Source organism: Rhinoderma darwinii, chromosome 4 (assembly GCF_050947455.1).
Source record: "Rhinoderma darwinii isolate aRhiDar2 chromosome 4, aRhiDar2.hap1, whole genome shotgun sequence".
Taxonomy (NCBI): domain Eukaryota; kingdom Metazoa; phylum Chordata; class Amphibia; order Anura; family Rhinodermatidae; genus Rhinoderma; species Rhinoderma darwinii.
Genome location: NC_134690.1, coordinates 2107017 through 2133524, shown reverse-complemented (window position 1 = coordinate 2133524; position 26508 = coordinate 2107017). Strand labels below are relative to the sequence as shown.

The window sequence follows — 26508 nt, the reverse complement described above, 5'->3', positions numbered from 1 at the left end:
AAGCAGTAACTGCCGGAGAAAATACACAAAAAAAACTATAAAATGTAGGCGTTGGTGGTATAGTGGTGAGCATAGCTGCCTTCCAAGCAGTTGACCCGGGTTCGATTCCCGGCCAACGCATGAAATAGGTATTTTTTTTTGTTTTAAGCTTTTTGTGAACAAACTCTGCAAATCCTTCTGCTGATCTTGCATTGTTTGTACTAATTTAGCTGAAACGTAGAACGCAGAAAAAGTAGAGATGCTTTGTAGGTGTTGGTGTTATATTGATTTGTAAAGGTGCCTTCCAAAACGGTAACCCTGCTTCATGTTCTGGCAATCGCTACTTGTGATTTTTAAAACTTTTGTAAAACTCTCTGCAAACCCTTGTGCTCATTTTCCAATTTTGGAACCCGTGGCAAAAGTAAAATAATTTCTTGTATTTTGTGTTTTTTAATCTTTTTGTGAACACTTACTGCATTCAATTATACTGATCTTTCATTCATGACACGCTATTAAGCAGTAACTGCCGGAGAAAATACACAAAAAAAACTATAAAGTGTAGGCGTTGGTGGTATAGTGGTGAGCATAGCTGCCTTCCAAGCAGTTGACCCGGGTTCGATTCCCGGCCAACGCATGAAATAGGTATTTTTTTTTGTTTTAAGCTTTTTGTGAACAAACTCTGCAAATCCTTCTGCTGATCTTGCATTGTTTGTACTAATTTAGCTGAAACGTAGAACGCAGAAAAAGTAGAGATGCTTTGTAGGTGTTGGTGTTATATTGATTTGTAAAGGTGCCTTCCAAAACGGTAACCCTGCTTCATGTTCTGGCAATCACTACTTGTGATTTTTAAAACTTTTGTAAAACTCTCTGCAAACCCTTGTGCTCATTTTCCAATTTTGGAACCCGTGGCAAAAGTAAAATAATTTCTTGTATTTTGTGTTTTTTAATCTTTTTGTGAACACTTACTGCATTCAATTATACTGATCTTTCATTCATGACACGCTATTAAGCAGTAACTGCCGGAGAAAATACACAAAAAAAACTATAAAATGTAGGCGTTGGTGGTATAGTGGTGAGCATAGCTGCCTTCCAAGCAGTTGACCCGGGTTCGATTCCCGGCCAACGCATGAAATAGGTATTTTTTTTTGTTTTAAGCTTTTTGTGAACAAACTCTGCAAATCCTTCTGCTGATCTTGCATTGTTTGTACTAATTTAGCTGAAACGTAGAACGCAGAAAAAGTAGAGATGCTTTGTAGGTGTTGGTGTTATATTGATTTGTAAAGGTGCCTTCCAAAACGGTAACCCTGCTTCATGTTCTGGCAATCGCTACTTGTGATTTTTAAAACTTTTGTAAAACTCTCTGCAAACCCTTGTGCTCATTTTCCAATTTTGGAACCCGTGGCAAAAGTAAAATAATTTCTTGTATTTTGTGTTTTTTAATCTTTTTGTGAACACTTACTGCATTCAATTATACTGATCTTTCATTCATGACACGCTATTAAGCAGTAACTGCCGGAGAAGTTACACAAAAAAAACTATAAAGTGTAGGCGTTGGTGGTATAGTGGTGAGCATAGCTGCCTTCCAAGCAGTTGACCTGGGTTCGATTCCCGGCCAACGCATGAAATAGGTATTTTTTTTTGTTTTAAGCTTTTTGTGAACAAACTCTGCAAATCCTTCTGCTGATCTTGCATTGTTTGTACTAATTTAGCTGAAACGTAGAACGCAGAAAAAGTAGAGATGCTTTGTAGGTGTTGGTGTTATATTGATTTGTAAAGGTGCCTTCCAAAACGGTAACCCTGCTTCATGTTCTGGCAATCACTACTTGTGATTTTTAAAACTTTTGTAAAACTCTCTGCAAACCCTTGTGCTCATTTTCCAATTTTGGAACCCGTGGCAAAAGTAAAATAATTTCTTGTATTTTGTGTTTTTTAATCTTTTTGTGAACACTTACTGCATTCAATTATACTGATCTTTCATTCATGACACGCTATTAAGCAGTAACTGCCGGAGAAAATACACAAAAAAAACTATAAAATGTAGGCGTTGGTGGTATAGTGGTGAGCATAGCTGCCTTCCAAGCAGTTGACCCGGGTTCGATTCCCGGCCAACGCATGAAATAGGTATTTTTTTTTGTTTTAAGCTTTTTGTGAACAAACTCTGCAAATCCTTCTGCTGATCTTGCATTGTTTGTACTAATTTAGCTGAAACGTAGAACGCAGAAAAAGTAGAGATGCTTTGTAGGTGTTGGTGTTATATTGATTTGTAAAGGTGCCTTCCAAAACGGTAACCCTGCTTCATGTTCTGGCAATCACTACTTGTGATTTTTAAAACTTTTGTAAAACTCTCTGCAAACCCTTGTGCTCATTTTCCAATTTTGGAACCCGTGGCAAAAGTAAAATAATTTCTTGTATTTTGTGTTTTTTAATCTTTTTGTGAACACTTACTGCATTCAATTATACTGATCTTTCATTCATGACACGCTATTAAGCAGTAACTGCCGGAGAAAATACACAAAAAAAACTATAAAATGTAGGCGTTGGTGGTATAGTGGTGAGCATAGCTGCCTTCCAAGCAGTTGACCCGGGTTTGATTCCCGGCCAACGCATGAAATAGGTATTTTTTTTTGTTTTAAGCTTTTTGTGAACAAACTCTGCAAATCCTTCTGCTGATCTTGCATTGTTTGTACTAATTTAGCTGAAACGTAGAACGCAGAAAAAGTAGAGATGCTTTGTAGGTGTTGGTGTTATATTGATTTGTAAAGGTGCCTTCCAAAACGGTAACCCTGCTTCATGTTCTGGCAATCGCTACTTGTGATTTTTAAAACTTTTGTAAAACTCTCTGCAAACCCTTGTGCTCATTTTCCAATTTTGGAACCCGTGGCAAAAGTAAAATAATTTCTTGTATTTTGTGTTTTTTAATCTTTTTGTGAACACTTACTGCATTCAATTATACTGATCTTTCATTCATGACACGCTATTAAGCAGTAACTGCCGGAGAAAATACACAAAAAAAACTATAAAGTGTAGGCGTTGGTGGTATAGTGGTGAGCATAGCTGCCTTCCAAGCAGTTGACCCGGGTTCGATTCCCGGCCAACGCATGAAATAGGTATTTTTTTTTGTTTTAAGCTTTTTGTGAACAAACTCTGCAAATCCTTCTGCTGATCTTGCATTGTTTGTACTAATTTAGCTGAAACGTAGAACGCAGAAAAAGTAGAGATGCTTTGTAGGTGTTGGTGTTATATTGATTTGTAAAGGTGCCTTCCAAAACGGTAACCCTGCTTCATGTTCTGGCAATCACTACTTGTGATTTTTAAAACTTTTGTAAAACTCTCTGCAAACCCTTGTGCTCATTTTCCAATTTTGGAACCCGTGGCAAAAGTAAAATAATTTCTTGTATTTTGTGTTTTTTAATCTTTTTGTGAACACTTACTGCATTCAATTATACTGATCTTTCATTCATGACACGCTATTAAGCAGTAACTGCCGGAGAAAATACACAAAAAAAACTATAAAATGTAGGCGTTGGTGGTATAGTGGTGAGCATAGCTGCCTTCCAAGCAGTTGACCCGGGTTCGATTCCCGGCCAACGCATGAAATAGGTATTTTTTTTTGTTTTAAGCTTTTTGTGAACAAACTCTGCAAATCCTTCTGCTGATCTTGCATTGTTTGTACTAATTTAGCTGAAACGTAGAACGCAGAAAAAGTAGAGATGCTTTGTAGGTGTTGGTGTTATATTGATTTGTAAAGGTGCCTTCCAAAACGGTAACCCTGCTTCATGTTCTGGCAATCGCTACTTGTGATTTTTAAAACTTTTGTAAAACTCTCTGCAAACCCTTGTGCTCATTTTCCAATTTTGGAACCCGTGGCAAAAGTAAAATAATTTCTTGTATTTTGTGTTTTTTAATCTTTTTGTGAACACTTACTGCATTCAATTATACTGATCTTTCATTCATGACACGCTATTAAGCAGTAACTGCCGGAGAAGTTACACAAAAAAAACTATAAAGTGTAGGCGTTGGTGGTATAGTGGTGAGCATAGCTGCCTTCCAAGCAGTTGACCCGGGTTCGATTCCCGGCCAACGCATGAAATAGGTATTTTTTTTTGTTTTAAGCTTTTTGTGAACAAACTCTGCAAATCCTTCTGCTGATCTTGCATTGTTTGTACTAATTTAGCTGAAACGTAGAACGCAGAAAAAGTAGAGATGCTTTGTAGGTGTTGGTGTTATATTGATTTGTAAAGGTGCCTTCCAAAACGGTAACCCTGCTTCATGTTCTGGCAATCGCTACTTGTGATTTTTAAAACTTTTGTAAAACTCTCTGCAAACCCTTGTGCTCATTTTCCAATTTTGGAACCCGTGGCAAAAGTAAAATAATTTCTTGTATTTTGTGTTTTTTAATCTTTTTGTGAACACTTACTGCATTCAATTATACTGATCTTTCATTCATGACACGCTATTAAGCAGTAACTGCCGGAGAAAATACACAAAAAAAACTATAAAGTGTAGGCGTTGGTGGTATAGTGGTGAGCATAGCTGCCTTCCAAGCAGTTGACCCGGGTTCGATTCCCGGCCAACGCATGAAATAGGGATTTTTTTTTGTTTTAAGCTTTTTGTGAACAAACTCTGCAAATCCTTCTGCTGATCTTGCATTGTTTGTACTAATTTAGCTGAAACGTAGAACGCAGAAAAAGTAGAGATGCTTTGTAGGTGTTGGTGTTATATTGATTTGTAAAGGTGCCTTCCAAAACGGTAACCCTGCTTCATGTTCTGGCAATCACTACTTGTGATTTTTAAAACTTTTGTAAAACTCTCTGCAAACCCTTGTGCTCATTTTCCAATTTTGGAACCCGTGGCAAAAGTAAAATAATTTCTTGTATTTTGTGTTTTTTAATCTTTTTGTGAACACTTACTGCATTCAATTATACTGATCTTTCATTCATGACACGCTATTAAGCAGTAACTGCCGGAGAAAATACACAAAAAAAACTATAAAATGTAGGCGTTGGTGGTATAGTGGTGAGCATAGCTGCCTTCCAAGCAGTTGACCCGGGTTCGATTCCCGGCCAACGCATGAAATAGGTATTTTTTTTTGTTTTAAGCTTTTTGTGAACAAACTCTGCAAATCCTTCTGCTGATCTTGCATTGTTTGTACTAATTTAGCTGAAACGTAGAACGCAGAAAAAGTAGAGATGCTTTGTAGGTGTTGGTGTTATATTGATTTGTAAAGGTGCCTTCCAAAACGGTAACCCTGCTTCATGTTCTGGCAATCGCTACTTGTGATTTTTAAAACTTTTGTAAAACTCTCTGCAAACCCTTGTGCTCATTTTCCAATTTTGGAACCCGTGGCAAAAGTAAAATAATTTCTTGTATTTTGTGTTTTTTAATCTTTTTGTGAACACTTACTGCATTCAATTATACTGATCTTTCATTCATGACACGCTATTAAGCAGTAACTGCCGGAGAAGTTACACAAAAAAAACTATAAAGTGTAGGCGTTGGTGGTATAGTGGTGAGCATAGCTGCCTTCCAAGCAGTTGACCTGGGTTCGATTCCCGGCCAACGCATGAAATAGGTATTTTTTTTTGTTTTAAGCTTTTTGTGAACAAACTCTGCAAATCCTTCTGCTGATCTTGCATTGTTTGTACTAATTTAGCTGAAACGTAGAACGCAGAAAAAGTAGAGATGCTTTGTAGGTGTTGGTGTTATATTGATTTGTAAAGGTGCCTTCCAAAACGGTAACCCTGCTTCATGTTCTGGCAATCACTACTTGTGATTTTTAAAACTTTTGTAAAACTCTCTGCAAACCCTTGTGCTCATTTTCCAATTTTGGAACCCGTGGCAAAAGTAAAATAATTTCTTGTATTTTGTGTTTTTTAATCTTTTTGTGAACACTTACTGCATTCAATTATACTGATCTTTCATTCATGACACGCTATTAAGCAGTAACTGCCGGAGAAAATACACAAAAAAAACTATAAAGTGTAGGCGTTGGTGGTATAGTGGTGAGCATAGCTGCCTTCCAAGCAGTTGACCCGGGTTCGATTCCCGGCCAACGCATGAAATAGGTATTTTTTTTTGTTTTAAGCTTTTTGTGAACAAACTCTGCAAATCCTTCTGCTGATCTTGCATTGTTTGTACTAATTTAGCTGAAACGTAGAACGCAGAAAAAGTAGAGATGCTTTGTAGGTGTTGGTGTTATATTGATTTGTAAAGGTGCCTTCCAAAACGGTAACCCTGCTTCATGTTCTGGCAATCACTACTTGTGATTTTTAAAACTTTTGTAAAACTCTCTGCAAACCCTTGTGCTCATTTTCCAATTTTGGAACCCGTGGCAAAAGTAAAATAATTTCTTGTATTTTGTGTTTTTTAATCTTTTTGTGAACACTTACTGCATTCAATTATACTGATCTTTCATTCATGACACGCTATTAAGCAGTAACTGCCGGAGAAAATACACAAAAAAAACTATAAAATGTAGGCGTTGGTGGTATAGTGGTGAGCATAGCTGCCTTCCAAGCAGTTGACCCGGGTTCGATTCCCGGCCAACGCATGAAATAGGTATTTTTTTTTTGTTTTAACCCCTTCCCGCTCCTTGACGTACTATTACGTCATGGCAGCTGTATCGTTCGCGCTCCATGCCGTAATAGTACGTCTCGGGAGTAACGGCCGTTTCGGCCGTCCTCCCGACACATACAGGAGCTGTGACGCTGCTGTCTTGTTCAGCAGCTGTCACAGCTCCTACAGCGGGGACCGATCGCTGTGTCCCCGCTGATTAACCCCTTAAAAGCCGCGTTCTATAGAGATCGCGGCTTTTTAGGGGTTAAGCTGCCATCGCCGGCCTGCTACGCGATAGCGGCCGGCGATGGTGACTATGGCAACCGGACACCAAACAATGGCGTCCGGCTATGCCATAGACGGAAGCCTAGTGGGTCCTGACAACGTCAGGACCCACTATGCTTGCTGTCAGTGAGTAGCTGACAGTTCTAATACACTGCACTACGCATGTAGTGCAGTGTATTAGAATAGCGATCAGGGCCTCCTGCCCTCATGTCCCCTAGTGGGACAAAGTAATAAAGTAAAAAAAAAGTTAAAAAAAGATGTGTAAAAATAAGAAAATAAAAGTTTTAAAAGTAATAAAAGTAAAAGTCCCACTTTTTCCCTTATCAGGCCTTTATTATTAATAAAAATATATAAACAAACAAATAAACTATACATAATTGGTATCGCCGCGTCCGTAACGGCCTGAACTACAAAATTATTTTGTTATTTATCCCGCACGGTGAACGCCGTAAAAAAAAATATTAATAAACCGTACCACAATCACAATTGTTTGGTCACTTCACCTCCCAAAAAATGGAATAAAAAGAGATCAAAAAGTCGCATGTACCTAAAAATGGTACTGATGGAAAATACAGTTCGTTACGCAAAAAATAAGTCCTCGCACGGCTTTATTGATTGAAAAATAAAAACGTTATGGCTCTTAGAATAAGGTAACACAAAAAGTGAATGATTGTTTACAAAACGTATTTTATTGTGCAAACGCCATAAGACATAAAAAAAAACTATAAACATCTGGTATCGCCGTGATCGTATCGCCCCGCAGAATAAAGTTAATATATCATTTATAGCGCACGGTGAACGCTGTAAAAAAAAAAGTATACAAAAACAATAGTAGAATTGCTGTTTATTAGTCACCACGCCACCTAAAAATGGAATAAAAACTGATCAAAAAGCCGCATGCACCCCATGAAAACTACAATGGATTCCTCAAGGGGTCTAGTTTCCAAATTGGGGTCACTTTTGGGGGGTTTCCAATGTTTTGGCACCACAAGACCTCTTCAAACCGGACATGGTGCCTAATAAAAAAGAGGGCTCAAAATCCGCTAGGTGCTCCTTTGCTTCGGAGGCCGGTGCTTCAGTCCATTACCGCACGAGGGCCACATGTGGGATATTTCTCAAAACTGCAGAATCTGGGCAATACGTATTGAGTTGCGTTTCTCTGATAAATCCTTTTGTGTTATAAAAAAAATGGTATAAAAAGAGTAAATTTCACCTCTACTTTGCTCTAAATTTCTGTGAAACACCTAAAGGGTTCATAAACTTTCTAAATGCTGTTGTGAATACTTTGAGGGGTCTAGTTTCTAAAATGGGGTGTTTGATAGGGGTTTCTAATATATGGGCCCCTCAAAGCAACTTCAGAAATGAACTGGAACCTAAAAAAATAAATAAATGAGGCAATACTTCGCTTCTTACATTATACTGATAATGAGCCGTGCCCACTCCGAGATGACCCCAGTTTTGACCGTTTGTATAAACGGAGACCCCTATTAGACCGTTCCAGTGCCCGGTTTTCCCAAGCATACACCCCCGAGAAGTGTTTTTCTATTGATGAGTCCCTGGTACATTTTAAAGGGAGGGTTCAATTCCGCCAGTACCTGCCAGGTAAGAGGGCAAGGTATGGCGTGAAGATGTATAAGCTGCGAGAGTGCATCAGGGTATACCTACAGGTTTAGGATATATGAAGGAAAGGCCACCCCCAAACCAGACTGCATCCTGGACTACAATAGGTACATGGGAGGGATGGACTTGTCAAATCAAGTCCTGAAGCCCTACAGCGCCATGCGGTGAGGTATAAGAAGCTGGCCGGGCACATCATACAGATGGCTTTGTACAATGCGTATGTGCTACGTCGATGTGCAGGCCAGAGGGGAACTTTCCTGGAATTTCAAGATCTAATCTTTAGGGACCAGGAAGGGGGGGCGCATCGTACCAGGGCAACACTTTCCAGGAGAAGGTCCCCAAACCGGTGGAAAGGGAAAGAGTCAAAAGAGGTGCAGAGTCTGCTATAAGAGGGGGATAAGGAAGAACACAATATACCAATGTGACACGTGTCCCGAAAAACCAGGGCTCTGTATAAAAGATTGTTTTAAAATGTATCATACATCCCTTGATTTTCAATTTACCCTGATGCACTCCGCACAGCTTACCCCCCTCATCTTTCCCTTCTGAGCCCTGCCGTATGCCCAGGCAGCTGATAACAGCCACATGTAGGGTATTGTCGTACCCAGGAGAACCCACATTACAATTTAAGGGGTGTATATCTCCGGTGGCGCATGCTGGGCACACTATATTGGACACTGAAATGGCATATACATATATAAAATTGCAAATCTCACACTGCACCATCTGCTGCGCATTATCTTTTACACAGTACCTGTGGGGTCAAAATGCTCACTACACCTCTAGATGAATGTCTTAAGGGGTGTAGTTTTTAAAATGGGGTCACTTCTCGGGGGTTTCAACTGTACTGGTACCTCAGGGGCTTCTGCACACATGACTTAGCACCAGAAAAGCTCCAGTAGGCCAAATGGTGGTCCTTTCCTTCTGAGCCCTCCCATGGGCCCAAAGGGCAGTTTATCACCACAAATGGGGTATTGCCGCACTAAGGACAAATTGGGCAACAAAATGGGGTATGTTGTTCCTTGTGAAAATAAGAAATTTTGATCAAAAATGACATCTTATTGGAAAAAATATCATTTTTTTCATTTCACAGCCCAATTCAAATAGGTGCTGTGAAAAAACTGTGCGGTCAAAATGATAACAAAAACCATAAATGAATTCCTTGAGGGGTGTAGTTTCCAAAATGGGGTCACTTCTGGTGGGTTTCCATTGCTTTGATACCTCTGGGGCTCTGCAAATGCAACATGGCACCCGAAAACCAATCCAGCAAAATCTGGACTCCAACAAACACATAGCGCTCCTTTCCGTCTGAGCCCTCCCATGGGCCCAAACGGCAGTTTATCACCACAAATGGGGTATTGCCGCACTAAGGACAAATTGGGCAACAAAATGGGGTATGTTGTTCCCTGTGAAAATAAGAAATTTTGATCAAAAATGACATCTTATTGGAAAAAATATAATTTTTTTCATTTCACAGCCCAATTCAAATAGGTGCTGTGAAAAACCTGTGCGGTCAAAATGATAACAAAAACCATAAATGAATTCCTTGAGGGGTGTAATTTCCAAAATGGGGTCACTTCTGGTGGGTTTCCATTGTTTTGATACCTCAACACCTCTTCAAACCTGGCATGCTGCCTAAAATATATTCTAATAAAAAAGAGGCCTCAAAATGCACTAGGTGCTTCTTTGCTTCTAGGGCTTGTGTTTTAGTCCACGAGCGCAGTAGGGCCACATGTGGGACATTTCTAAAAACTGCAGAATCTGGACAATACATATTTAGTAGTGTTTCTCTGGTAAAACCTTCTCTGTTACTAAAAAAAAATTGAATAAAATTGAAATTCAGCAGAAAAAATGAAATTTGCAAATTTAATTTCCACTTTGCTTTAATTCCTGTGAAATGCCTGAAGGGTTAAAAAACTTTCTATATGCTGTTTTGAATACTTTGAGGGGTCTAGTTTTTAAAATGGGGTGTTTTATGGGGGTTTCTAACACATAGTCCCCTCAAATCCACTTCAGAACTGAACTGGCACCTTCAAAAAAAGGCTTTTGAAATTTTCTTAAGAATATGAGAAATTGCTGTTTATGTTCTAAGCCTTGTAACGTCCAAGAAAAATAAAAGAATGTTCAAAAAACGATGCCAATCAAAAGTAGACATATGGGAAATGTGAACTAGTAACTATTTTGGGTGGTATAACCGTCTGTTTTTCAAGCAGATGCATTTAAATTCTGAAAAATGCTATTTTTTGTAAATTTTCTCTAAATTTTGCAATTTTTCACAAATAAAGACTGAATATATCGACCAAATTTTACCACGAACATGAAGCCCAAAGTGTCACGAGAAAACAATCTCAGAATCGCTTGGATAGGTTTAAGCATTCCGACGTTATTACCACATAAAGTGAAATATGTCAGATTTGAAAAATGGGCTCTGAGCCTTAAGGCCCAAACTAGGCTGCGTCCTTAAGGGGTTAAGCTTTTTGTGAACAAACTCTGCAAATCCTTCTGCTGATCTTGCATTGTTTGTACTAATTTAGCTGAAACGTAGAACGCAGAAAAAGTAGAGATGCTTTGTAGGTGTTGGTGTTATATTGATTTGTAAAGGTGCCTTCCAAAACGGTTACCCTGCTTCATGTTCTGGCAATCGCTACTTGTGATTTTTAAAACTTTTGTAAAACTCTCTGCAAACCCTTGTGCTCATTTTCCAATTTTGGAACCCGTGGCAAAAGTAAAATAATTTCTTGTATTTTGTGTTTTTTAATCTTTTTGTGAACACTTACTGCATCCAATTATACTGATCTTTCATTCATGACACGCTATTAAGCAGTAACTGCCGGAGAAAATACACAAAAAAAACTATAAAATGTAGGCGTTGGTGGTATAGTGGTGAGCATAGCTGCCTTCCAAGCAGTTGACCCGGGTTCGATTCCCGGCCAACGCATGAAATAGGTATTTTTTTTTGTTTTAAGCTTTTTGTGAACAAACTCTGCAAATCCTTCTGCTGATCTTGCATTGTTTGTACTAATTTAGCTGAAACGTAGAACGCAGAAAAAGTAGAGATGCTTTGTAGGTGTTGGTGTTATATTGATTTGTAAAGGTGCCTTCCAAAACGGTAACCCTGCTTCATGTTCTGGCAATCGCTACTTGTGATTTTTAAAACTTTTGTAAAACTCTCTGCAAACCCTTGTGCTCATTTTCCAATTTTGGAACCCGTGGCAAAAGTAAAATAATTTCTTGTATTTTGTGTTTTTTAATCTTTTTGTGAACACTTACTGCATTCAATTATACTGATCTTTCATTCATGACACGCTATTAAGCAGTAACTGCCGGAGAAGTTACACAAAAAAAACTATAAAGTGTAGGCGTTGGTGGTATAGTGGTGAGCATAGCTGCCTTCCAAGCAGTTGACCCGGGTTCGATTCCCGGCCAACGCATGAAATAGGTATTTTTTTTTGTTTTAAGCTTTTTGTGAACAAACTCTGCAAATCCTTCTGCTGATCTTGCATTGTTTGTACTAATTTAGCTGAAACGTAGAACGCAGAAAAAGTAGAGATGCTTTGTAGGTGTTGGTGTTATATTGATTTGTAAAGGTGCCTTCCAAAACGGTAACCCTGCTTCATGTTCTGGCAATCACTACTTGTGATTTTTAAAACTTTTGTAAAACTCTCTGCAAACCCTTGTGCTCATTTTCCAATTTTGGAACCCGTGGCAAAAGTAAAATAATTTCTTGTATTTTGTGTTTTTTAATCTTTTTGTGAACACTTACTGCATTCAATTATACTGATCTTTCATTCATGACACGCTATTAAGCAGTAACTGCCGGAGAAGTTACACAAAAAAAACTATAAAGTGTAGGCATTGGTGGTATAGTGGTGAGCATAGCTGCCTTCCAAGCAGTTGACCCAGGTTCGATTCCCGGCCAACGCATGAAATAGGTATTTTTTTTTTGTTTTAAGCTTTTTGTGAACAATCTCTGCAAATCCTTTTGCTGATCTTGCATTGTTTGTACTAATTTAGCTGAAACGTAGAACGCAGAAAAAGTAGAGATGCTTTGTAGGTGTTGGTGTTATATTGATTTGTAAAGGTGCCTTCCAAAACGGTAACCCTGCTTCATGTTCTGGCAATCACTACTTGTGATTTTTAAAACTTTTGTAAAACTCTCTGCAAACCCTTGTGCTCATTTTCCAATTTTGTAACCCGTGGCAAAAGTAAAATAATTTCTTGTATTTTGTGTTTTTTAATCTTTTTGTGAACACTTACTGCATTCAATTATACTGATCTTTCATTCATGACACGCAATTAAGCAGTAACTGCCGGAGAAAATACACAAAAAAACTATAAAATGTAGGCGTTGGTGGTATAGTGGTGAGCATAGCTGCCTTCCAAGCAGTTGACCCGGGTTCGATTCCCGGCCAACGCATGAAATAGGTATTTTTTTTTTGTTTTAAGCTTTTTGTGAACAAACTCTGCAAATCCTTCTGCTGATCTTGCATTGTTTGTACTAATTTAGCTGAAACGTAGAACGCAGAAAAAGTAGAGATGCTTTGTAGGTGTTGGTGTTATATTGATTTGTAAAGGTGCCTTCCAAAACGGTAACCCTGCTTCATGTTCTGGCAATCACTACTTGTGATTTTTAAAACTTTTGTAAAACTCTCTGCAAACCCTTGTGCTCATTTTCCAATTTTGGAACCCGTGGCAAAAGTAAAATAATTTCTTGTATTTTGTGTTTTTTAATCTTTTTGTGAACACTTACTGCATTCAATTATACTGATCTTTCATTCATGACACGCTATTAAGCAGTAACTGCCGGAGAAAATACACAAAAAAAACTATAAAATGTAGGCGTTGGTGGTATAGTGGTGAGCATAGCTGCCTTCCAAGCAGTTGACCCGGGTTCGATTCCCGGCCAACGCATGAAATAGGTATTTTTTTTTTGTTTTAAGCTTTTTGTGAACAATCTCTGCAAATCCTTTTGCTGATCTTGCATTGTTTGTACTAATTTAGCTGAAACGTAGAACGCAGAAAAAGTAGAGATGCTTTGTAGGTGTTGGTGTTATATTGATTTGTAAAGGTGCCTTCCAAAACGGTAACCCTGCTTCATGTTCTGGCAATCACTACTTGTGATTTTTAAAACTTTTGTAAAACTCTCTGCAAACCCTTGTGCTCATTTTCCAATTTTGGAACCCGTGGCAAAAGTAAAATAATTTCTTGTATTTTGTGTTTTTTAATCTTTTTGTGAACACTTACTGCATTCAATTATACTGATCTTTCATTCATGACACGCTATTAAGCAGTAACTGCCGGAGAAAATACACAAAAAAAACTATAAAATGTAGGCGTTGGTGGTATAGTGGTGAGCATAGCTGCCTTCCAAGCAGTTGACCCGGGTTCGATTCCTGGCCAACGCATGAAATAGGTATTTTTTTTTTGTTTTAAGCTTTTTGTGAACAAACTCTGCAAATCCTTCTGCTGATCTTGCATTGTTTGTACTAATTTAGCTGAAACGTAGAACGCAGAAAAAGTAGAGATGCTTTGTAGGTGTTGGTGTTATATTGATTTGTAAAGGTGCCTTCCAAAACGGTAACCCTGCTTCATGTTCTGGCAATCACTACTTGTGATTTTTAAAACTTTTGTAAAACTCTCTGCAAACCCTTGTGCTCATTTTCCAATTTTGGAACCCGTGGCAAAAGTAAAATAATTTCTTGTATTTTGTGTTTTTTAATCTTTTTGTGAACACTTACTGCATTCAATTATACTGATCTTTCATTCATGACACGCTATTAAGCAGTAACTGCCGGAGAAGTTACACAAAAAAAACTATAAAGTGTAGGCATTGGTGGTATAGTGGTGAGCATAGCTGCCTTCCAAGCAGTTGACCCAGGTTCGATTCCCGGCCAACGCATGAAATAGGTATTTTTTTTTTGTTTTAAGCTTTTTGTGAACAATCTCTGCAAATCCTTTTGCTGATCTTGCATTGTTTGTACTAATTTAGCTGAAACGTAGAACGCAGAAAAAGTAGAGATGCTTTGTAGGTGTTGGTGTTATATTGATTTGTAAAGGTGCCTTCCAAAACGGTAACCCTGCTTCATGTTCTGGCAATCACTACTTGTGATTTTTAAAACTTTTGTAAAACTCTCTGCAAACCCTTGTGCTCATTTTCCAATTTTGTAACCCGTGGCAAAAGTAAAATAATTTCTTGTATTTTGTGTTTTTTAATCTTTTTGTGAACACTTACTGCATTCAATTATACTGATCTTTCATTCATGACACGCAATTAAGCAGTAACTGCCGGAGAAAATACACAAAAAAACTATAAAATGTAGGCGTTGGTGGTATAGTGGTGAGCATAGCTGCCTTCCAAGCAGTTGACCCGGGTTCGATTCCCGGCCAACGCATGAAATAGGTATTTTTTTTTTGTTTTAAGCTTTTTGTGAACAAACTCTGCAAATCCTTCTGCTGATCTTGCATTGTTTGTACTAATTTAGCTGAAACGTAGAACGCAGAAAAAGTAGAGATGCTTTGTAGGTGTTGGTGTTATATTGATTTGTAAAGGTGCCTTCCAAAACGGTAACCCTGCTTCATGTTCTGGCAATCACTACTTGTGATTTTTAAAACTTTTGTAAAACTCTCTGCAAACCCTTGTGCTCATTTTCCAATTTTGGAACCCGTGGCAAAAGTAAAATAATTTCTTGTATTTTGTGTTTTTTAATCTTTTTGTGAACACTTACTGCATTCAATTATACTGATCTTTCATTCATGACACGCTATTAAGCAGTAACTGCCGGAGAAAATACACAAAAAAAACTATAAAATGTAGGCGTTGGTGGTATAGTGGTGAGCATAGCTGCCTTCCAAGCAGTTGACCCGGGTTCGATTCCCGGCCAACGCATGAAATAGGTATTTTTTTTTTGTTTTAAGCTTTTTGTGAACAATCTCTGCAAATCCTTTTGCTGATCTTGCATTGTTTGTACTAATTTAGCTGAAACGTAGAACGCAGAAAAAGTAGAGATGCTTTGTAGGTGTTGGTGTTATATTGATTTGTAAAGGTGCCTTCCAAAACGGTAACCCTGCTTCATGTTCTGGCAATCACTACTTGTGATTTTTAAAACTTTTGTAAAACTCTCTGCAAACCCTTGTGCTCATTTTCCAATTTTGGAACCCGTGGCAAAAGTAAAATAATTTCTTGTATTTTGTGTTTTTTAATCTTTTTGTGAACACTTACTGCATTCAATTATACTGATCTTTCATTCATGACACGCTATTAAGCAGTAACTGCCGGAGAAAATACACAAAAAAAACTATAAAATGTAGGCGTTGGTGGTATAGTGGTGAGCATAGCTGCCTTCCAAGCAGTTGACCCGGGTTCGATTCCTGGCCAACGCATGAAATAGGTATTTTTTTTTTGTTTTAAGCTTTTTGTGAACAAACTCTGCAAATCCTTCTGCTGATCTTGCATTGTTTGTACTAATTTAGCTGAAACGTAGAACGCAGAAAAAGTAGAGATGCTTTGTAGGTGTTGGTGTTATATTGATTTGTAAAGGTGCCTTCCAAAACGGTAACCCTGCTTCATGTTCTGGCAATCGCTACTTGTGATTTTTAAAACTTTTGTAAAACTCTCTGCAAACCCTTGTGCTCATTTTCCAATTTTGGAACCCGTGGCAAAAGTAAAATAATTTCTTGTATTTTGTGTTTTTTAATCTTTTTGTGAACACTTACTGCATTCAATTATACTGATCTTTCATTCATGACACGCTATTAAGCAGTAACTGCCGGAGAAAATACACAAAAAAAACTATAAAATGTAGGCGTTGGTGGTATAGTGGTGAGCATAGCTGCCTTCCAAGCAGTTGACCCGGGTTCGATTCCCGGCCAACGCATGAAATAGGTATTTTTTTTTGTTTTAAGCTTTTTGTGAACAAACTCTGCAAATCCTTCTGCTGATCTTGCATTGTTTGTACTAATTTAGCTGAAACGTAGAACGCAGAAAAAGTAGAGATGCTTTGTAGGTGTTGGTGTTATATTGATTTGTAAAGGTGCCTTCCAAAACGGTAACCCTGCTTCATGTTCTGGCAATCGCTACTTGTGATTTTTAAAACTTTTGTAAAACTCTCTGCAAACCCTTGTGCTCATTTTCCAATTTTGGAACCCGTGGCAAAAGTAAAATAATTTCTTGTATTTTGTGTTTTTTAATCTTTTTGTGAACACTTACTGCATTCAATTATACTGATCTTTCATTCATGACACGCTATTAAGCAGTAACTGCCGGAGAAAATACACAAAAAAAACTATAAAATGTAGGCGTTGGTGGTATAGTGGTGAGCATAGCTGCCTTCCAAGCAGTTGACCCGGATTCGATTCCCGGCCAACGCATGAAATAGGTATTTTTTTTTTGTTTTAAGCTTTTTGTGAACAATCTCTGCAAATCCTTTTGCTGATCTTGCATTGTTTGTACTAATTTAGCTGAAACGTAGAACGCAGAAAAAGTAGAGATGCTTTGTAGGTGTTGGTGTTATATTGATTTGTAAAGGTGCCTTCCAAAACGGTAACCCTGCTTCATGTTCTGGCAATCGCTACTTGTGATTTTTAAAACTTTTGTAAAACTCTCTGCAAACCCTTGTGCTCATTTTCCAATTTTGGAACCCGTGGCAAAAGTAAAATAATTTCTTGTATTTTGTGTTTTTTAATCTTTTTGTGAACACTTACTGCATTCAATTATACTAATCTTTCATTCATGACACGCTATTAAGCAGTAACTGCCGGAGAAAATACACAAAAAAAACTATAAAATGTAGGCGTTGGTGGTATAGTGGTGAGCATAGCTGCCTTCCAAGCAGTTGACCCGGGTTCGATTCCCGGCCAACGCATGAAATAGGTATTTTTTTTTGTTTTAAGCTTTTTGTGAACAAACTCTGCAAATCCTTCTGCTGATCTTGCATTGTTTGTACTAATTTAGCTGAAACGTAGAACGCAGAAAAAGTAGAGATGCTTTGTAGGTGTTGGTGTTATATTGATTTGTAAAGGTGCCTTCCAAAACGGTAACCCTGCTTCATGTTCTGGCAATCGCTACTTGTGATTTTTAAAACTTTTGTAAAACTCTCTGCAAACCCTTGTGCTCATTTTCCAATTTTGGAACCCGTGGCAAAAGTAAAATAATTTCTTGTATTTTGTGTTTTTTAATCTTTTTGTGAACACTTACTGCATTCAATTATACTGATCTTTCATTCATGACACGCTATTAAGCAGTAACTGCCGGAGAAAATACACAAAAAAAACTATAAAATGTAGGCGTTGGTGGTATAGTGGTGAGCATAGCTGCCTTCCAAGCAGTTGACCCGGATTCGATTCCCGGCCAACGCATGAAATAGGTATTTTTTTTTTGTTTTAAGCTTTTTGTGAACAATCTCTGCAAATCCTTTTGCTGATCTTGCATTGTTTGTACTAATTTAGCTGAAACGTAGAACGCAGAAAAAGTAGAGATGCTTTGTAGGTGTTGGTGTTATATTGATTTGTAAAGGTGCCTTCCAAAACGGTAACCCTGCTTCATGTTCTGGCAATCGCTACTTGTGATTTTTAAAACTTTTGTAAAACTCTCTGCAAACCCTTGTGCTCATTTTCCAATTTTGGAACCCGTGGCAAAAGTAAAATAATTTCTTGTATTTTGTGTTTTTTAATCTTTTTGTGAACACTTACTGCATTCAATTATACTGATCTTTCATTCATGACACGCTATTAAGCAGTAACTGCCGGAGAAAATACACAAAAAAAACTATAAAATGTAGGCGTTGGTGGTATAGTGGTGAGCATAGCTGCCTTCCAAGCAGTTGACCCGGGTTCGATTCCCGGCCAACGCATGAAATAGGTATTTTTTTTTGTTTTAAGCTTTTTGTGAACAAACTCTGCAAATCCTTCTGCTGATCTTGCATTGTTTGTACTAATTTAGCTGAAACGTAGAACGCAGAAAAAGTAGAGATGCTTTGTAGGTGTTGGTGTTATATTGATTTGTAAAGGTGCCTTCCAAAACGGTAACCCTGCTTCATGTTCTGGCAATCGCTACTTGTGATTTTTAAAACTTTTGTAAAACTCTCTGCAAACCCTTGTGCTCATTTTCCAATTTTGGAACCCGTGGCAAAAGTAAAATAATTTCTTGTATTTTGTGTTTTTTAATCTTTTTGTGAACACTTACTGCATTCAATTATACTGATCTTTCATTCATGACACGCTATTAAGCAGTAACTGCCGGAGAAAATACACAAAAAAAACTATAAAATGTAGGCGTTGGTGGTATAGTGGTGAGCATAGCTGCCTTCCAAGCAGTTGACCCGGGTTCGATTCCCGGCCAACGCATGAAATAGGTATTTTTTTTTGTTTTAAGCTTTTTGTGAACAAACTCTGCAAATCCTTCTGCTGATCTTGCATTGTTTGTACTAATTTAGCTGAAACGTAGAACGCAGAAAAAGTAGAGATGCTTTGTAGGTGTTGGTGTTATATTGATTTGTAAAGGTGCCTTCCAAAACGGTAACCCTGCTTCATGTTCTGGCAATCGCTACTTGTGATTTTTAAAACTTTTGTAAAACTCTCTGCAAACCCTTGTGCTCATTTTCCAATTTTGGAACCCGTGGCAAAAGTAAAATAATTTCTTGTATTTTGTGTTTTTTAATCTTTTTGTGAACACTTACTGCATTCAATTATACTAATCTTTCATTCATGACACGCTATTAAGCAGTAACTGCCGGAGAAAATACACAAAAAAAACTATAAAATGTAGGCGTTGGTGGTATAGTGGTGAGCATAGCTGCCTTCCAAGCAGTTGACCCGGGTTCGATTCCCGGCCAACGCATGAAATAGGTATTTTTTTTTGTTTTAAGCTTTTTGTGAACAAACTCTGCAAATCCTTCTGCTGATCTTGCATTGTTTGTACTAATTTAGCTGAAACGTAGAACGCAGAAAAAGTAGAGATGCTTTGTAGGTGTTGGTGTTATATTGATTTGTAAAGGTGCCTTCCAAAACGGTAACCCTGCTTCATGTTCTGGCAATCGCTACTTGTGATTTTTAAAACTTTTGTAAAACTCTCTGCAAACCCTTGTGCTCATTTTCCAATTTTGGAACCCGTGGCAAAAGTAAAATAATTTCTTGTATTTTGTGTTTTTTAATCTTTTTGTGAACACTTACTGCATTCAATTATACTGATCTTTCATTCATGACACGCTATTAAGCAGTAACTGCCGGAGAAAATACACAAAAAAAACTATAAAATGTAGGCGTTGGTGGTATAGTGGTGAGCATAGCTGCCTTCCAAGCAGTTGACCCGGATTCGATTCCCGGCCAACGCATGAAATAGGTATTTTTTTTTTGTTTTAAGCTTTTTGTGAACAATCTCTGCAAATCCTTTTGCTGATCTTGCATTGTTTGTACTAATTTAGCTGAAACGTAGAACGCAGAAAAAGTAGAGATGCTTTGTAGGTGTTGGTGTTATATTGATTTGTAAAGGTGCCTTCCAAAACGGTAACCCTGCTTCATGTTCTGGCAATCGCTACTTGTGATTTTTAAAACTTTTGTAAAACTCTCTGCAAACCCTTGTGCTCATTTTCCAATTTTGGAACCCGTGGCAAAAGTAAAATAATTTCTTGTATTTTGTGTTTTTTAATCTTTTTGTGAACACTTACTGCATTCAATTATACTGATCTTTCATTCATGACACGCTATTAAGCAGTAACTGCCGGAGAAAATACACAAAAAAAACTATAAAATGTAGGCGTTGGTGGTATAGTGGTGAGCATAGCTGCCTTCCAAGCAGTTGACCCGGGTTCGATTCCCGGCCAACGCATGAAATAGGTATTTTTTTTTGTTTTAAGCTTTTTGTGAACAAACTCTGCAAATCCTTCTGCTGATCTTGCATTGTTTGTACTAATTTAGCTGAAACGTAGAACGCAGAAAAAGTAGAGATGCTTTGTAGGTGTTGGTGTTATATTGATTTGTAAAGGTGCCTTCCAAAACGGTAACCCTGCTTCATGTTCTGGCAATCGCTACTTGTGATTTTTAAAACTTTTGTAAAACTCTCTGCAAACCCTTGTGCTCATTTTCCAATTTTGGAACCCGTGGCAAAAGTAAAATAATTTCTTGTATTTTGTGTTTTTTAATCTTTTTGTGAACACTTACTGCATTCAATTATACTGATCTTTCATTCATGACACGCTATTAAGCAGTAACTGCCGGAGAAAATACACAAAAAAAACTATAAAATGTAGGCGTTGGTGGTATAGTGGTGAGCATAGCTGCCTTCCAAGCAGTTGACCCGGGTTCGATTCCCGGCCAACGCATGAAATAGGTATTTTTTTTTGTTTTAAGCTTTTTGTGAACAAACTCTGCAAATCCTTCTGCTGATCTTGCATTGTTTGTACTAATTTAGCTGAAACGTAGAACGCAGAAAAAGTAGAGATGCTTTGTAGGTGTTGGTGTTATATTGATTTGTAAAGGTGCCTTCCAAAACGGTAACCCTGCTTCATGTTCTGGCAATCGCTACTTGTGATTTTTAAAACTTTTGTAAAACTCTCTGCAAACCCTTGTGCTCATTTTCCAATTTTGGAACCCGTGGCAAAAGTAAAATAATTTCTTGTATTTTGTGTTTTTTAATCTTTTTGTGAACACTTACTGCATTCAATTATACTAATCTTTCATTCATGACACGCTATTAAGCAGTAACTGCCGGAGAAAATACACAAAAAAAACTATAAAATGTAGGCGTTGGTGGTATAGTGGTGAGCATAGCTGCCTTCCAAGCAGTTGACCCGGGTTCGATTCCCGGCCAACGCATGAAATAGGTATTTTTTTTTGTTTTAAGCTTTTTGTGAACAAACTCTGCAAATCCTTCTGCTGATCTTGCATTGTTTGTACTAATTTAGCTGAAACGTAGAACGCAGAAAAAGTAGAGATGCTTTGTAGGTGTTGGTGTTATATTGATTTGTAAAGGTGCCTTCCAAAACGGTAACCCTGCTTCATGTTCTGGCAATCGCTACTTGTGATTTTTAAAACTTTTGTAAAACTCTCTGCAAACCCTTGTGCTCATTTTCCAATTTTGGAACCCGTGGCAAAAGTAAAATAATTTCTTGTATTTTGTGTTTTTTAATCTTTTTGTGAACACTTACTGCATTCAATTATACTGATCTTTCATTCATGACACGCTATTAAGCAGTAACTGCCGGAGAAAATACACAAAAAAAACTATAAAATGTAGGCGTTGGTGGTATAGTGGTGAGCATAGCTGCCTTCCAAGCAGTTGACCCGGATTCGATTCCCGGCCAACGCATGAAATAGGTATTTTTTTTTTGTTTTAAGCTTTTTGTGAACAATCTCTGCAAATCCTTTTGCTGATCTTGCATTGTTTGTACTAATTTAGCTGAAACGTAGAACGCAGAAAAAGTAGAGATGCTTTGTAGGTGTTGGTGTTATATTGATTTGTAAAGGTGCCTTCCAAAACGGTAACCCTGCTTCATGTTCTGGCAATCGCTACTTGTGATTTTTAAAACTTTTGTAAAACTCTCTGCAAACCCTTGTGCTCATTTTCCAATTTTGGAACCCGTGGCAAAAGTAAAATAATTTCTTGTATTTTGTGTTTTTTAATCTTTTTGTGAACACTTACTGCATTCAATTATACTGATCTTTCATTCATGACACGCTATTAAGCAGTAACTGCCGGAGAAAATACACAAAAAAAACTATAAAATGTAGGCGTTGGTGGTATAGTGGTGAGCATAGCTGCCTTCCAAGCAGTTGACCCGGGTTCGATTCCCGGCCAACGCATGAAATAGGTATTTTTTTTTGTTTTAAGCTTTTTGTGAACAAACTCTGCAAATCCTTCTGCTGATCTTGCATTGTTTGTACTAATTTAGCTGAAACGTAGAACGCAGAAAAAGTAGAGATGCTTTGTAGGTGTTGGTGTTATATTGATTTGTAAAGGTGCCTTCCAAAACGGTAACCCTGCTTCATGTTCTGGCAATCGCTACTTGTGATTTTTAAAACTTTTGTAAAACTCTCTGCAAACCCTTGTGCTCATTTTCCAATTTTGGAACCCGTGGCAAAAGTAAAATAATTTCTTGTATTTTGTGTTTTTTAATCTTTTTGTGAACACTTACTGCATTCAATTATACTGATCTTTCATTCATGACACGCTATTAAGCAGTAACTGCCGGAGAAGTTACACAAAAAAAACTATAAAGTGTAGGCGTTGGTGGTATAGTGGTGAGCATAGCTGCCTTCCAAGCAGTTGACCCGGGTTCGATTCCCGGCCAACGCATGAAATAGGTATTTTTTTTTTTTGTTTTAAGCTTTTTGTGAACAAACTCTGCAAATCCTTCTGCTGATCTTGCATTGTTTGTACTAATTTAGCTGAAACGTAGAACGCAGAAAAAGTAGAGATGCTTTGTAGGTGTTGGTGTTATATTGATTTGTAAAGGTGCCTTCCAAAACGGTAACCCTGCTTCATGTTCTGGCAATCGCTACTTGTGATTTTTAAAACTTTTGTAAAACTCTCTGCAAACCCTTGTGCTCATTTTCCAATTTTGGAACCCGTGGCAAAAGTAAAATAATTTCTTGTATTTTGTGTTTTTTAATCTTTTTGTGAACACTTACTGCATTCAATTATACTGATCTTTCATTCATGACACGCTATTAAGCAGTAACTGCCGGAGAAAATACACAAAAAAAACTATAAAGTGTAGGCGTTGGTGGTATAGTGGTGAGCATAGCTGCCTTCCAAGCAGTTGACCCGGGTTCGATTCCTGGCCAACGCATGAAATAGGTATTTTTTTTTTGTTTTAAGCTTTTTGTGAACAAACTCTGCAAATCCTTCTGCTGATCTTGCATTGTTTGTACTAATTTAGCTGAAACGTAGAACGCAGAAAAAGTAGAGATGCTTTGTAGGTGTTGGTGTTATATTGATTTGTAAAGGTGCCTTCCAAAACGGTAACCCTGCTTCATGTTCTGGCAATCGCTACTTGTGATTTTTAAAACTTTTGTAAAACTCTCTGCAAACCCTTGTGCTCATTTTCCAATTTTGGAACCCGTGGCAAAAGTAAAATAATTTCTTGTATTTTGTGTTTTTTAATCTTTTTGTGAACACTTACTGCATTCAATTATACTGATCTTTCATTCATGACACGCTATTAAGCAGTAACTGCCGGAGAAAATACACAAAAAAAACTATAAAATGTAGGCGTTGGTGGTATAGTGGTGAGCATAGCTGCCTTCCAAGCAGTTGACCCGGGTTCGATTCCCGGCCAACGCATGAAATAGGTATTTTTTTTTGTTTTAAGCTTTTTGTGAACAAACTCTGCAAATCCTTCTGCTGATCTTGCATTGTTTGTACTAATTTAGCTGAAACGTAGAACGCAGAAAAAGTAGAGATGCTTTGTAGGTGTTGGTGTTATATTGATTTGTAAAGGTGCCTTCCAAAACGGTAACCCTGCTTCATGTTCTGGCAATCGCTACTTGTGATTTTTAAAACTTTTGTAAAACTCTCTGCAAACCCTTGTGCTCATTTTCCAATTTTGGAACCCGTGGCAAAAGTAAAATAATTTCTTGTATTTTGTGTTTTTTAATCTTTTTGTGAACACTTACTGCATTCAATTATACTGATCTTTCATTCATGACACGCTATTAAGCAGTAACTGCCGGAGAAAATACACAAAAAAAACTATAAAATGTAGGCGTTGGTGGTATAGTGGTGAGCATAGCTGCCTTCCAAGCAGTTGACCCGGATTCGATTCCCGGCCAACGCATGAAATAGGTATTTTTTTTTTGTTTTAAGCTTTTTGTGAACAATCTCTGCAAATCCTTTTGCTGATCTTGCATTGTTTGTACTAATTTAGCTGAAACGTAGAACGCAGAAAAAGTAGAGATGCTTTGTAGGTGTTGGTGTTATATTGATTTGTAAAGGTGCCTTCCAAAACGGTAACCCTGCTTCATGTTCTGGCAATCGCTACTTGTGATTTTTAAAACTTTTGTAAAACTCTCTGCAAACCCTTGTGCTCATTTTCCAATTTTGGAACCCGTGGCAAAAGTAAAATAATTTCTTGTATTTTGTGTTTTTTAATCTTTTTGTGAACACTTACTGCATTCAATTATACTGATCTTTCATTCATGACACGCTATTAAGCAGTAACTGCCGGAGAAAATACACAAAAAAAACTATAAAATGTAGGCGTTGGTGGTATAGTGGTGAGCATAGCTGCCTTCCAAGCAGTTGACCCGGGTTCGATTCCCGGCCAACGCATGAAATAGGTATTTTTTTTTGTTTTAAGCTTTTTGTGAACAAACTCTGCAAATCCTTCTGCTGATCTTGCATTGTTTGTACTAATTTAGCTGAAACGTAGAACGCAGAAAAAGTAGAGATGCTTTGTAGGTGTTGGTGTTATATTGATTTGTAAAGGTGCCTTCCAAAACGGTAACCCTGCTTCATGTTCTGGCAATCGCTACTTGTGATTTTTAAAACTTTTGTAAAACTCTCTGCAAACCCTTGTGCTCATTTTCCAATTTTGGAACCCGTGGCAAAAGTAAAATAATTTCTTGTATTTTGTGTTTTTTAATCTTTTTGTGAACACTTACTGCATTCAATTATACTGATCTTTCATTCATGACACGCTATTAAGCAGTAACTGCCGGAGAAGTTACACAAAAAAAACTATAAAGTGTAGGCGTTGGTGGTATAGTGGTGAGCATAGCTGCCTTCCAAGCAGTTGACCCGGGTTCGATTCCCGGCCAACGCATGAAATAGGTATTTTTTTTTTTTGTTTTAAGCTTTTTGTGAACAAACTCTGCAAATCCTTCTGCTGATCTTGCATTGTTTGTACTAATTTAGCTGAAACGTAGAACGCAGAAAAAGTAGAGATGCTTTGTAGGTGTTGGTGTTATATTGATTTGTAAAGGTGCCTTCCAAAACGGTAACCCTGCTTCATGTTCTGGCAATCGCTACTTGTGATTTTTAAAACTTTTGTAAAACTCTCTGCAAACCCTTGTGCTCATTTTCCAATTTTGGAACCCGTGGCAAAAGTAAAATAATTTCTTGTATTTTGTGTTTTTTAATCTTTTTGTGAACACTTACTGCATTCAATTATACTGATCTTTCATTCATGACACGCTATTAAGCAGTAACTGCCGGAGAAAATACACAAAAAAAACTATAAAGTGTAGGCGTTGGTGGTATAGTGGTGAGCATAGCTGCCTTCCAAGCAGTTGACCCGGGTTCGATTCCCGGCCAACGCATGAAATAGGTATTTTTTTTTGTTTTAAGCTTTTTGTGAACAAACTCTGCAAATCCTTCTGCTGATCTTGCATTGTTTGTACTAATTTAGCTGAAACGTAGAACGCAGAAAAAGTAGAGATGCTTTGTAGGTGTTGGTGTTATATTGATTTGTAAAGGTGCCTTCCAAAACGGTAACCCTGCTTCATGTTCTGGCAATCGCTACTTGTGATTTTTAAAACTTTTGTAAAACTCTCTGCAAACCCTTGTGCTCATTTTCCAATTTTGGAACCCGTGGCAAAAGTAAAATAATTTCTTGTATTTTGTGTTTTTTAATCTTTTTGTGAACACTTACTGCATTCAATTATACTGATCTTTCATTCATGACACGCTATTAAGCAGTAACTGCCGGAGAAAATACACAAAAAAAACTATAAAATGTAGGCGTTGGTGGTATAGTGGTGAGCATAGCTGCCTTCCAAGCAGTTGACCCGGGTTCGATTCCCGGCCAACGCATGAAATAGGTATTTTTTTTTGTTTTAAGCTTTTTGTGAACAAACTCTGCAAATCCTTCTGCTGATCTTGCATTGTTTGTACTAATTTAGCTGAAACGTAGAACGCAGAAAAAGTAGAGATGCTTTGTAGGTGTTGGTGTTATATTGATTTGTAAAGGTGCCTTCCAAAACGGTAACCCTGCTTCATGTTCTGGCAATCGCTACTTGTGATTTTTAAAACTTTTGTAAAATTCTCTGCAAACCCTTGTGCTCATTTTCCAATTTTGGAACCCGTGGCAAAAGTAAAATAATTTCTTGTATTTTGTGTTTTTTAATCTTTTTGTG

At 37.6% G+C, this 26508-nt stretch overlaps 34 non-coding genes across 34 annotated transcripts; all 34 read left to right on the top strand.

The window, feature by feature from the left end:
• Positions 1-48: 48 nt before the first annotated feature.
• Positions 49-120, top strand: TRNAG-UCC (transfer RNA glycine (anticodon UCC)). The gene has a single exon. It is a non-coding gene; the product is annotated as a tRNA-Gly (tRNA).
• Positions 121-541: 421 nt separating this feature from the next.
• On the top strand, positions 542-613 carry TRNAG-UCC (transfer RNA glycine (anticodon UCC)). The gene has a single exon. It is a non-coding gene; the product is annotated as a tRNA-Gly (tRNA).
• Positions 614-1034: 421 nt separating this feature from the next.
• On the top strand, positions 1035-1106 carry TRNAG-UCC (transfer RNA glycine (anticodon UCC)). Its single transcript has one exon. It is a non-coding gene; the product is annotated as a tRNA-Gly (tRNA).
• A 421-nt stretch (positions 1107-1527) lies between these two features.
• Positions 1528-1599, top strand: TRNAG-UCC (transfer RNA glycine (anticodon UCC)). Its single transcript has one exon. It is a non-coding gene; the product is annotated as a tRNA-Gly (tRNA).
• Positions 1600-2020: 421 nt separating this feature from the next.
• On the top strand, positions 2021-2092 carry TRNAG-UCC (transfer RNA glycine (anticodon UCC)). Its single transcript has one exon. It is a non-coding gene; the product is annotated as a tRNA-Gly (tRNA).
• Positions 2093-3006: 914 nt separating this feature from the next.
• TRNAG-UCC (transfer RNA glycine (anticodon UCC)) lies at positions 3007-3078 on the top strand. The gene has a single exon. It is a non-coding gene; the product is annotated as a tRNA-Gly (tRNA).
• Positions 3079-3499: 421 nt separating this feature from the next.
• Positions 3500-3571, top strand: TRNAG-UCC (transfer RNA glycine (anticodon UCC)). The gene has a single exon. It is a non-coding gene; the product is annotated as a tRNA-Gly (tRNA).
• A 421-nt stretch (positions 3572-3992) lies between these two features.
• Positions 3993-4064, top strand: TRNAG-UCC (transfer RNA glycine (anticodon UCC)). Its single transcript has one exon. It is a non-coding gene; the product is annotated as a tRNA-Gly (tRNA).
• A 421-nt stretch (positions 4065-4485) lies between these two features.
• TRNAG-UCC (transfer RNA glycine (anticodon UCC)) lies at positions 4486-4557 on the top strand. Its single transcript has one exon. It is a non-coding gene; the product is annotated as a tRNA-Gly (tRNA).
• Positions 4558-4978: 421 nt separating this feature from the next.
• On the top strand, positions 4979-5050 carry TRNAG-UCC (transfer RNA glycine (anticodon UCC)). Its single transcript has one exon. It is a non-coding gene; the product is annotated as a tRNA-Gly (tRNA).
• Positions 5051-5471: 421 nt separating this feature from the next.
• TRNAG-UCC (transfer RNA glycine (anticodon UCC)) lies at positions 5472-5543 on the top strand. Its single transcript has one exon. It is a non-coding gene; the product is annotated as a tRNA-Gly (tRNA).
• A 421-nt stretch (positions 5544-5964) lies between these two features.
• TRNAG-UCC (transfer RNA glycine (anticodon UCC)) lies at positions 5965-6036 on the top strand. Its single transcript has one exon. It is a non-coding gene; the product is annotated as a tRNA-Gly (tRNA).
• A 421-nt stretch (positions 6037-6457) lies between these two features.
• On the top strand, positions 6458-6529 carry TRNAG-UCC (transfer RNA glycine (anticodon UCC)). The gene has a single exon. It is a non-coding gene; the product is annotated as a tRNA-Gly (tRNA).
• A 4776-nt stretch (positions 6530-11305) lies between these two features.
• On the top strand, positions 11306-11377 carry TRNAG-UCC (transfer RNA glycine (anticodon UCC)). Its single transcript has one exon. It is a non-coding gene; the product is annotated as a tRNA-Gly (tRNA).
• A 421-nt stretch (positions 11378-11798) lies between these two features.
• TRNAG-UCC (transfer RNA glycine (anticodon UCC)) lies at positions 11799-11870 on the top strand. Its single transcript has one exon. It is a non-coding gene; the product is annotated as a tRNA-Gly (tRNA).
• A 914-nt stretch (positions 11871-12784) lies between these two features.
• Positions 12785-12856, top strand: TRNAG-UCC (transfer RNA glycine (anticodon UCC)). Its single transcript has one exon. It is a non-coding gene; the product is annotated as a tRNA-Gly (tRNA).
• A 422-nt stretch (positions 12857-13278) lies between these two features.
• TRNAG-UCC (transfer RNA glycine (anticodon UCC)) lies at positions 13279-13350 on the top strand. Its single transcript has one exon. It is a non-coding gene; the product is annotated as a tRNA-Gly (tRNA).
• Positions 13351-14759: 1409 nt separating this feature from the next.
• TRNAG-UCC (transfer RNA glycine (anticodon UCC)) lies at positions 14760-14831 on the top strand. The gene has a single exon. It is a non-coding gene; the product is annotated as a tRNA-Gly (tRNA).
• Positions 14832-15253: 422 nt separating this feature from the next.
• On the top strand, positions 15254-15325 carry TRNAG-UCC (transfer RNA glycine (anticodon UCC)). The gene has a single exon. It is a non-coding gene; the product is annotated as a tRNA-Gly (tRNA).
• Positions 15326-16241: 916 nt separating this feature from the next.
• Positions 16242-16313, top strand: TRNAG-UCC (transfer RNA glycine (anticodon UCC)). Its single transcript has one exon. It is a non-coding gene; the product is annotated as a tRNA-Gly (tRNA).
• Positions 16314-17228: 915 nt separating this feature from the next.
• TRNAG-UCC (transfer RNA glycine (anticodon UCC)) lies at positions 17229-17300 on the top strand. The gene has a single exon. It is a non-coding gene; the product is annotated as a tRNA-Gly (tRNA).
• A 915-nt stretch (positions 17301-18215) lies between these two features.
• Positions 18216-18287, top strand: TRNAG-UCC (transfer RNA glycine (anticodon UCC)). Its single transcript has one exon. It is a non-coding gene; the product is annotated as a tRNA-Gly (tRNA).
• A 421-nt stretch (positions 18288-18708) lies between these two features.
• TRNAG-UCC (transfer RNA glycine (anticodon UCC)) lies at positions 18709-18780 on the top strand. Its single transcript has one exon. It is a non-coding gene; the product is annotated as a tRNA-Gly (tRNA).
• Positions 18781-19201: 421 nt separating this feature from the next.
• On the top strand, positions 19202-19273 carry TRNAG-UCC (transfer RNA glycine (anticodon UCC)). The gene has a single exon. It is a non-coding gene; the product is annotated as a tRNA-Gly (tRNA).
• Positions 19274-20188: 915 nt separating this feature from the next.
• On the top strand, positions 20189-20260 carry TRNAG-UCC (transfer RNA glycine (anticodon UCC)). Its single transcript has one exon. It is a non-coding gene; the product is annotated as a tRNA-Gly (tRNA).
• A 421-nt stretch (positions 20261-20681) lies between these two features.
• Positions 20682-20753, top strand: TRNAG-UCC (transfer RNA glycine (anticodon UCC)). Its single transcript has one exon. It is a non-coding gene; the product is annotated as a tRNA-Gly (tRNA).
• A 421-nt stretch (positions 20754-21174) lies between these two features.
• On the top strand, positions 21175-21246 carry TRNAG-UCC (transfer RNA glycine (anticodon UCC)). The gene has a single exon. It is a non-coding gene; the product is annotated as a tRNA-Gly (tRNA).
• Positions 21247-22161: 915 nt separating this feature from the next.
• TRNAG-UCC (transfer RNA glycine (anticodon UCC)) lies at positions 22162-22233 on the top strand. The gene has a single exon. It is a non-coding gene; the product is annotated as a tRNA-Gly (tRNA).
• A 421-nt stretch (positions 22234-22654) lies between these two features.
• TRNAG-UCC (transfer RNA glycine (anticodon UCC)) lies at positions 22655-22726 on the top strand. The gene has a single exon. It is a non-coding gene; the product is annotated as a tRNA-Gly (tRNA).
• Positions 22727-23644: 918 nt separating this feature from the next.
• On the top strand, positions 23645-23716 carry TRNAG-UCC (transfer RNA glycine (anticodon UCC)). Its single transcript has one exon. It is a non-coding gene; the product is annotated as a tRNA-Gly (tRNA).
• Positions 23717-24631: 915 nt separating this feature from the next.
• On the top strand, positions 24632-24703 carry TRNAG-UCC (transfer RNA glycine (anticodon UCC)). Its single transcript has one exon. It is a non-coding gene; the product is annotated as a tRNA-Gly (tRNA).
• A 421-nt stretch (positions 24704-25124) lies between these two features.
• Positions 25125-25196, top strand: TRNAG-UCC (transfer RNA glycine (anticodon UCC)). Its single transcript has one exon. It is a non-coding gene; the product is annotated as a tRNA-Gly (tRNA).
• A 424-nt stretch (positions 25197-25620) lies between these two features.
• TRNAG-UCC (transfer RNA glycine (anticodon UCC)) lies at positions 25621-25692 on the top strand. The gene has a single exon. It is a non-coding gene; the product is annotated as a tRNA-Gly (tRNA).
• Positions 25693-26113: 421 nt separating this feature from the next.
• On the top strand, positions 26114-26185 carry TRNAG-UCC (transfer RNA glycine (anticodon UCC)). The gene has a single exon. It is a non-coding gene; the product is annotated as a tRNA-Gly (tRNA).
• Positions 26186-26508: the final 323 nt, after the last annotated feature.